The 8,431-nt window shown below is 28.5% G+C and overlaps 1 protein-coding gene across 4 annotated transcripts in view; it reads right to left on the bottom strand.

Annotated features, from left to right (window-relative positions):
- Positions 1–8,431, bottom strand: part of LOC107442210 (cell adhesion molecule 2) — a 277,323-nt gene that overhangs the window by 115,193 nt on the left and 153,699 nt on the right. For 2 of the 4 annotated variants that reach the window (XM_016055710.3, XM_016055726.3), the window contains exon 3: positions 5,359–5,417. The exons of the other annotated variants lie outside the window; for them this stretch is intronic. The gene's annotated coding sequence lies outside the window, so the exon portion shown is untranslated. The remainder of the gene's footprint in view (positions 1–5,358; positions 5,418–8,431) is intronic. 4 annotated transcript variants of the gene reach the window in all.

Here is an 8,431-nt window from a genome sequence, read left to right on the forward strand (position 1 = left end):
TTCTTTTTATATCCTATCATAAGCCACATACTTTAATCGTCAGAGAATTTGACTATTTGGACAGAGGAGATTTGGTGATCTATATATTGGGGTTTTTGAAGGACGTCACTCCTGTATGTCTTTGTTAGAGGAACTGTGACTGTTGAGAGGAAGAAGGTTGACGTCTTCGAACCCTGAATTGGTATTTTAAGTAGTGTAGCTGCATGAGATCAACCCTTTGATGATTTTCAAGAAGGTGAAAATATTGCCCGATCGGATTACCCAGCCAGTTCTCGAGACCTCAATCATATATAGTTTGTTTGTGACTCCCTATTAAGAGTAACTCTAAATCGCAGCAGCCCTCTGGCAACTGCTCATTATTTGAAAATAAAAATTACGAATGAATGGAGCCAACTCATAAACTGTTGTTTTTCAAGCATGAAATCATAGTCAGAAAACCTTCGTAACTCAAACCATGGGAAGACTGTTAAAGATTAATATACTGCATATTAAATAATATTTTTTTAAATCCGTAAATAGAGTTGTTGCTTTTTTTCGAATAAGTTGAGTGTTTCGCACGAATTGCGTATTAGAACTATTGATTTAGTACTTTTTGTATTATATCAACCAATGTTCGAACTGAATTAAGTTAAAATCTAACCAGCAGTTTTGGCAACTTTTCACTCGAACTGAAAAATCTTCTAATTCTAAACACTAGTGTTTAATGAAATCTAAGAGTACTTATAAAAGCATTTTCCATTTTTATCAACGCAACTATTGAATTTAGGAGAAATTGCTCATCTGAATAAATCTACACATATTTTTAAGTATCAACAGAGACTACATAGCTTTCATTAACTGAGCGTCTAATTACAAAGCGGACCAGAAAAATAAAATCTGTTATTCGTTGTACTGAAAGATATTCATCTTTTCTTCCGTTAATATTTGCCGTAAATGAAACGAGATTGGATCAATTCAACCATGCTATTATGGAGTATCCAATCAAAAGAACTTTGAATAAAGAGGGATGAAGATGACTAAATATATATTCCTTTAAGTAAAAAAACTATTTAATTTTGAAAATATATTAATAAAAAAATGAATATTTTAATAAAATTGCTTAATATTGCTGTAAAATCTTGAAAAAAAAATTTATTTAAAAATAATGATATTTTTTTCGTTCTGATTTAAATAAAATAAGTTTAAAAAAATGCAATTACTAAAAATAATCTACTCAAAAATATATATTTATTGCATTAAATGAATTTGCTAGTTATTGATGCGAATTATTTTCTATTTCTCAAAATTATTAAAGCAAAAATGTTTCATACATTCATGAACTCAAACACTTCATTTTTATTCATTATTTAGTTTCAAAACTAGTGCATTCTTAATTCATTTAAATTTAAAATATATCTATTTGCTCTATAAACATGTAATAACATAAATAAGGGCGAAATCATCTAAGCTGCTCAAAATAATTAAAATGTTATATGAAATCTTACAAGAAACGTTCCCAAGCTAAACTGTTTGAATTCGTTGAAAATATTATTAATAATATTAGAAAGCTGATAGAAATTCAACAGCCTGAAAATTAGGTGCTAAGTTATAGCAGAAAATATTAATAACAATTGATATTTTTAACACCAAATGCATGCTTGCGGGCCGAGAATAAAAAAAAAACGCCTATCTCCAAAATCAAGTAATTCAAGTTTTCCTTGTGTGATTTTAAATTTGTTGGAGCATTCGAAACTATTTGAAATCGAATTTAAATTTACATTTTGCGTTTCATAATACATTTTCTGTTATTCCTTATAAGAAGTTGAATGAATTAGCTAGAGGCTATTATTTTTTTTATCTTGTTTCGTAGTGAAATTTTTTTGTTTTTTTTTAATTTTTAAATTTAATCTGGCCTTCTTAACACTTTTTTCCCTATGAATTAAGGAGATTAGCAAGACGTTTTTTTGTGTTGAAAAGACTTGTTAGGGGAATTTTTTACAATACAATTTTCGTAAAAAAATCTTTTTTAATTATTAACTACTTTAAAATTATAATGAAGAAACGAAGTAAATATTTTCTACCAGGTGTGAATGTTGCATAGCGAGCATTCCACTCAGTAACTTTAGCTTTCAAAATAAAAGTTCATCAAAGTTTGTAAACTTCATGATTTTCTCAGGAATAATTCGATTTTTAATATGATTCTACTTCCCTTCTAATGCATTTCCTATTTAGAAATTTATATGATGCTAAAAACTAGATAAAGAGAGACACGAAAAAAAAACTCCTAAAAGGTTCACTACACTAACTACTAATCATCACTGTTTTATACAAAACTGGGAAGCTTTAAAGTTAAATCATATTAAAGTAAGTATTTTCTTTTGCTTGTAAATTCTGCACATTACATTTTTTCCCTTGTTTTCTTTGCATTTCTAGCTTACTTTATGGGCTATATGTACTTGCAGCTTGCGCGCAGTAAATAAAACTGTTTATTATTTTACTACATTTTCTTAAATTTCTTCGTTAATCTCTCTTTTCTCTTATCCTTTTTACCTCCATACAAACTTACTAGGGATCCAAAGAGTTAAAATTGAGTTTAAAAATAAAATTTTATGTTCGATTTAAAATGTAGTACAAGATATTTTTAAGGCAAAGATAAAAATACAAAAATAAATTATAATTTCTTTTCACAAGACACTTTAAACTTGAAGCAGTAGGCGTATGTGCAAACATATATCTATAGGGAATTAAACTAAACGATTTTTCAAAGAAATACCTAAAATATATCTAAAATTTGAAATTGAATTTTAAAACTACCTTCGCACTTTTGAGAGGTATAACAATATACCACGTGCTACGTGCTATTTGACGACATCTGCTCCCAAGTGTTTTGCTAAGGGAATCAAAAACTGAATCTGAATTCAACATGGTCTCCATTTTTTTCTCTTTTAAATCGTTTCGAACAAATACGAATATTGAAACAGGCCATTTATATGTCAGGAGTTTTTCATCGATTTCGTTTCGATCAATGTCACTCTATTGATCTTTTTTTTTCTCTACAATTTTAGTCCGCGACTATAAATGTGCAATTTTTTTAAAGATTTTTTTTTTGTTCTTTGTATTTCTTTTTTTAAGTTCTTTAGCGAGTAGCAAAGATTGAGAAAACCTTGTAGCAGATGATGCCACTCTGTACACCTACCACCTCATTTTTTTTCCTCCTTTTCTGAAATGATTGATTTATTACTGTTTCTGAAGCAATGTTGATGAAACTGTAGGCATTCTTTCGAAAAAAAAGTACTACTAAACTATCAAAAATACTGGTGAACTGTTTTTCACTGAGATATAAATGAACCTTTCTCACTTACACGATATACAGTTCTTGTTCACATTTTTTCTCATTTGTTTTCTCTTTGCTTTCTTAATAATCTTTCAGATTTACTTTTCGTTGAATTTATGTACTATATATATATATATATATATGTTTGTTTTTCAGAATCTTATATTATATTTGTTATCTCTTTATCTATAATAAAGTAATAGCATATATATGGCTGCAATAATGACCCCTAAAAATGGAATTTTAATTTTCGAATAACTACAGCCATAGTAATGAAAGTGGTATCTAGGTATAGAAAAGTGACAATACGCTACAAACTGAGACTGTTTACAGCGCCACAGATTAAGAACTGTTTATGTCTCAAAAGCAGTTCGATATAAGGGAAAAAAGTTACTTCAAAGCTTTATAGCATCAGTGTTTTTTTCGATTAATCAGCTATATTAATGCTAAATACTAATTAATATTAATGAATATTAATACCAAAGGCTAATTAAACCGTGTGTTTGGTTGTTAAATATTTCTTACAATGTGACGAAGTGATCCAAAAAATAAAGAAAAAATAAAATTAACGTTGGATACTTTATTTTCAATAATTAATTTTCAATAATAATTTCAAGATTAATTTAAAAATTTGAAATATTGTAATAACTACTTATTTTTTCTTCCTTATGTCATTTCGTTTCGTGATAGTACAGGAAATCACAAACCAATAACTGTGATTTTTATCATTAGTTTTAATTATTTACTTTTCAGTTTTCTAATTGTTAATAAATGCATAGTAATAAGTACAATAATTTTGAAAACCAGAATTTCTAGTAAACGGTTACAATAGTGAAAGGTAAAATTAGCTGATAAATTTCTTAAATACCGTATGTTTTGGTTTAATTACCAGAATTATGATTTATTTTGTCATATATGTGACAAAAGGAGACACAGCTTTTTCACACGGCTGTGTGTAGAGTTATAATAATGGTGTCAAGGTATAATAAAGTTGTTTTACTCTATAGAAAAGATCACTTAGAGAAACACTTGTTAGCTAAGTATAAAGTGTTCATAAATTTTCAACTTATTGTAGTTCTATATCCTTGCTTTATTTAGATTATTCCAATAATTAAACGAAGACATATCAAACGGCAACTGAAGTATCAGCTTATAGGAAGCTATCAGATCTAGTCACAGTATTTCATTGTATTTTTTGGTAAATTTCATGAATTTAATTTTTCGTCATAAATCTGAAATTATTTAAAAACTATGCCACACTTTAAAAAAAGTAAATTTTTTCATTCCAAAATAAGCAACTCTAATATAGCATAAAATCATAATTAAGCTAACTAAAATCATAATTAAGCTAACTAAAATCATGAGTCATAAAGCTAACGAAATTATCATTATAAATATTAGAAGAAAATGCTGTTGTACTTAAATGGAATCTCTTTTATTAAATTTTCTTTTTTTAGGGATTTCAAAGTATTGGAAACAAAATCTGCTTAAAAATATGCCACAATGTATAAAATCATGTAATTTAAAAACGGATAAACTTACACCGCTTTTCAAATAAACGGCTCGTACGTTACTCATAATGCACTATTACGATAAAGAAAAATAGCGTTCTCGTTGTACTCGCTGACAGACATTTCTTTTGTAGCTAGCTAGCAGTTATTCTGTAGTCTATTCATTGGTTAGTGATTTTCCTAATTAAAAGTTTTGATAAAAACTAAAACTAATTAGAAACTATGCTGCAATCTGTATCCTTGACTTTAAACTTATCTAAGTAAATGCAAATCACGCATCTGAAAAATCATTAGAATTTTTGTTTTCGTGAAATAATTAAACTCTGGGATTAATTTTTCCTAAGTGTGACATTAGGAATTTGATTAAGTCTTATATATAAACTTAATTTTTGCTAAATTACATTTTGAGTGATAGAATGAGGCTTTATCTTTGAATTTCAAAAATACTTTTGTCGATATTTTCAATGCAAACTTCTCAGTTAAATCGCAGTGTTTTTATGAAAGTAATTAGAATATACTTTAAAATGCACTTACTTTACAATAAATCCTAATGTGAATTCTTAAAAATATCAAATTACACTTCTCATATCTGCCTGTAATACAAACAAAAACATAGATCAGAAAATAGAAAACTGGCGATTTCATAACAGTTTTAATAAATTTTATGTATGTAACTATAATAAATATCTTTTGTAAATTTTAAAGAAATATCATGTTGCCAAACATGTATATGATCTGTACTGACAACTAAAAATAATTGTTGTTGGAGTGTTTACCAAAAATTTATTATTTTTCTGCATAATCAGAAAATGTGATTTGTGAAGATGATTTTTGTCTAAGAAGATCATTAAACTTCTCGATTTAAATACCAACGTTTATATGGTGAAATGTAATTTGGCCATCTTTACTCCCAAGACTAGCTAGTATCAATCACTCTGAAGCTGTGTGGGCCCCAAGCAGCTACAGAAGATTTAAAAACTTCAGTCCAACAAAAATACAGCTTTAACAACTGCACCATCATTGTTCAAATCATACTTATGCAGATTGTAAATTTTCATTTTTTTGGCGGAATCTATTTATTAGACACATAAGGGTTACCCAATTGAGAACAATATATTTATTGAAAATATTAGATTTATTGGAAATCAAAATATATCTCACAGAACCCATTGTTTCGGTAGCGGGTCTATGTCTTTGCTGTAGAAATATTGTGTTTGATTTCGAAGGAAGAAGTCCTCCACATCTTCCTTCACTTTGAAGTTCCAATGGAAACGCGTCCCCTGTAATGCTTTCTTAAATGGTCCAAAGATGTGGAAGTTACGGGATGATACATTTGGACGGAAATGTGAGTGTCCCAACGTCTTCCTGGGTGGGTCTGGGTATCCCCAGAGATGTGTTGGGGAATATTGTCATGGAGAAGGATAACTTGTTGTGTGAAAATGCCTAACCGTTTGCACGTGATTGCTTTTGCAGTTTCGTCAGAGTTCTGTAGAATTGTCTTAAATTGTTAATGATTCCTTGGGACAGGAGATCAATCGTTGTTCTTAGACGCATCTAGGTATCATGACTTTACTTTTGATTACCTACCACAAACAGTTTCATTGTTGAGCGCCGTAAGTAGTGCACACCTCCCACCACCCTTTACATTCATGTTCGGTGGCGTTGCTACAGGTGCAGTTATTCTGACGCAATCACACGGGTCTATTTTTCATTTGGGCATGAACCCACTTTTTATATGTTGGGGATAAAGACCTAAAAATTTCATTATTTGATTGAATGTATATTCCACTGGTTTAAGACCTTATAATTGCCATGCTGCTCCAACATCAAAGAGTGTAAAAACTGAGCACACAGGCAGAAGTAATAGGATGAAAAGGTTAATTAATAAATTAATTGAAAAAAAAAACAGAATGAATAAAACAGATGATGAATGAATGAAACAGAATAAACAGATGAGGGGAATATCTAAGGATATAGACTTCCAGAAGAAATGAAAATTGTCTATTATTTTACTCCGCAAATTCAGTTTTAAATTCAGCCATAACTAAATTAGTTTTATATTTTAAATATGATAAAGGAAAAGTTATGTATCTGTTTATTTGAAGTTCCTCACTGTTAACAACAATTTTATGATGAAAATCATGTTAAACTTGTTCTGTTGTGTTGCAGTAACGTAAAGCAACGAAAGATGAATCAAAATAAAATGGTAATATTTTCTTTAATTGATATTTTATACGATATTATGTTTTAAAGCTCACTATTTCTGTGCATTGTGCCGTTACGTAGTGTAAATTCCTGTCACTAGAAAAATGCCTATCAGGAAGTAATAAGGAGGAACAGTTAAGGCTTCATCAAGTAAAAATCGTTATTATGGAATTTTGTTCTATTACCTACATATTTATTTTATATTTTATATAAATTTTCATTTTTATTAAAAATTCATAAAAAGGCTTGAAATAAATGAGCCAAAAATATTTTCCTTATTTCTTTAATAATATCTTTAAGTAAAAAAAACGATTTACTCTTTGTTATCAGCTTCTTTGTTACTTATATTTATACGCGAATTCTATAAGTAAAATGAAAGTTTGAAATTCGAACCTTGATATCTAAGGAAATAATCTATAAACTCAATAACGTAGAAAAAAGTATTCCTGTATCATGTTGATTAACTGAAAAGCAAAATGCAATAATTGTATTTGGTGGATAACAAGCAAGTTCTAAGAGTTAATTAAAGAGAGAAAAGAGAAAATGCCTGGACATTAATTTTACTCTCTATAATTTTGTATTTGTTTCTTCTACAGTTACCTCTACATTAAATTGATTTATTGTAAATAATAAAAAAAATTAAACAAGGCTAAAGCTATGTTTTTAACAACATAAAATGTCTAACCATCCCATAAAAATGTTGCGTTATAGCTGAATCATTAAAAAAATGTTTTTTTACAAAAATTCAAATAGCAAAACAAACCAAGTTAAGTGGAGATTTTATATAATTACTGTTGTTTTGATGCATCACCAGTTAATGAGATCAGTCAAGTAAATGATTAATTTATTAAAAGACTGCTTAAGACAAAGTTGATATTTTAAAGAATGACTTTTAAGTATTAATTCACACTGTTTTTATTATTAAAAAATATCATATATGTAAGTATGTATATATGTATGCATGTATATATGTATATATATGTATACGTGCATGTATGTATGCATGTATGTATGTAGATGTGTATGTAGGTATAAATGTATGTATGTTATGTGTATGTATGTATGCATGTATAGGTATACATGCATACATTTATGTATATGTGCATGTATATGTGTATGCATGTATATGTGCACGCATTGTATATGTGCATGCATGTATAAGTACATGTATGTATGTGTGTGTGTACATATGTATGTATGTATGCATGTATATATGTGTATGTATGTATACGTGCATGTATGTATGCAGATGTGTATGTAGGTATAAATGTATGTATGTTATGTGTATGTATGTATGCATGTATAGGTATACATTTATGTATACGTGCATGTATATGTGTATGCATGTATATGTGCACGCATTGTATATGTGCATGCATGTATAAGTGCATGTATGTATGTA

This window comes from Parasteatoda tepidariorum, chromosome X1 (assembly GCF_043381705.1).
Source record: "Parasteatoda tepidariorum isolate YZ-2023 chromosome X1, CAS_Ptep_4.0, whole genome shotgun sequence".
Classification (NCBI taxonomy): domain Eukaryota; kingdom Metazoa; phylum Arthropoda; class Arachnida; order Araneae; family Theridiidae; genus Parasteatoda; species Parasteatoda tepidariorum.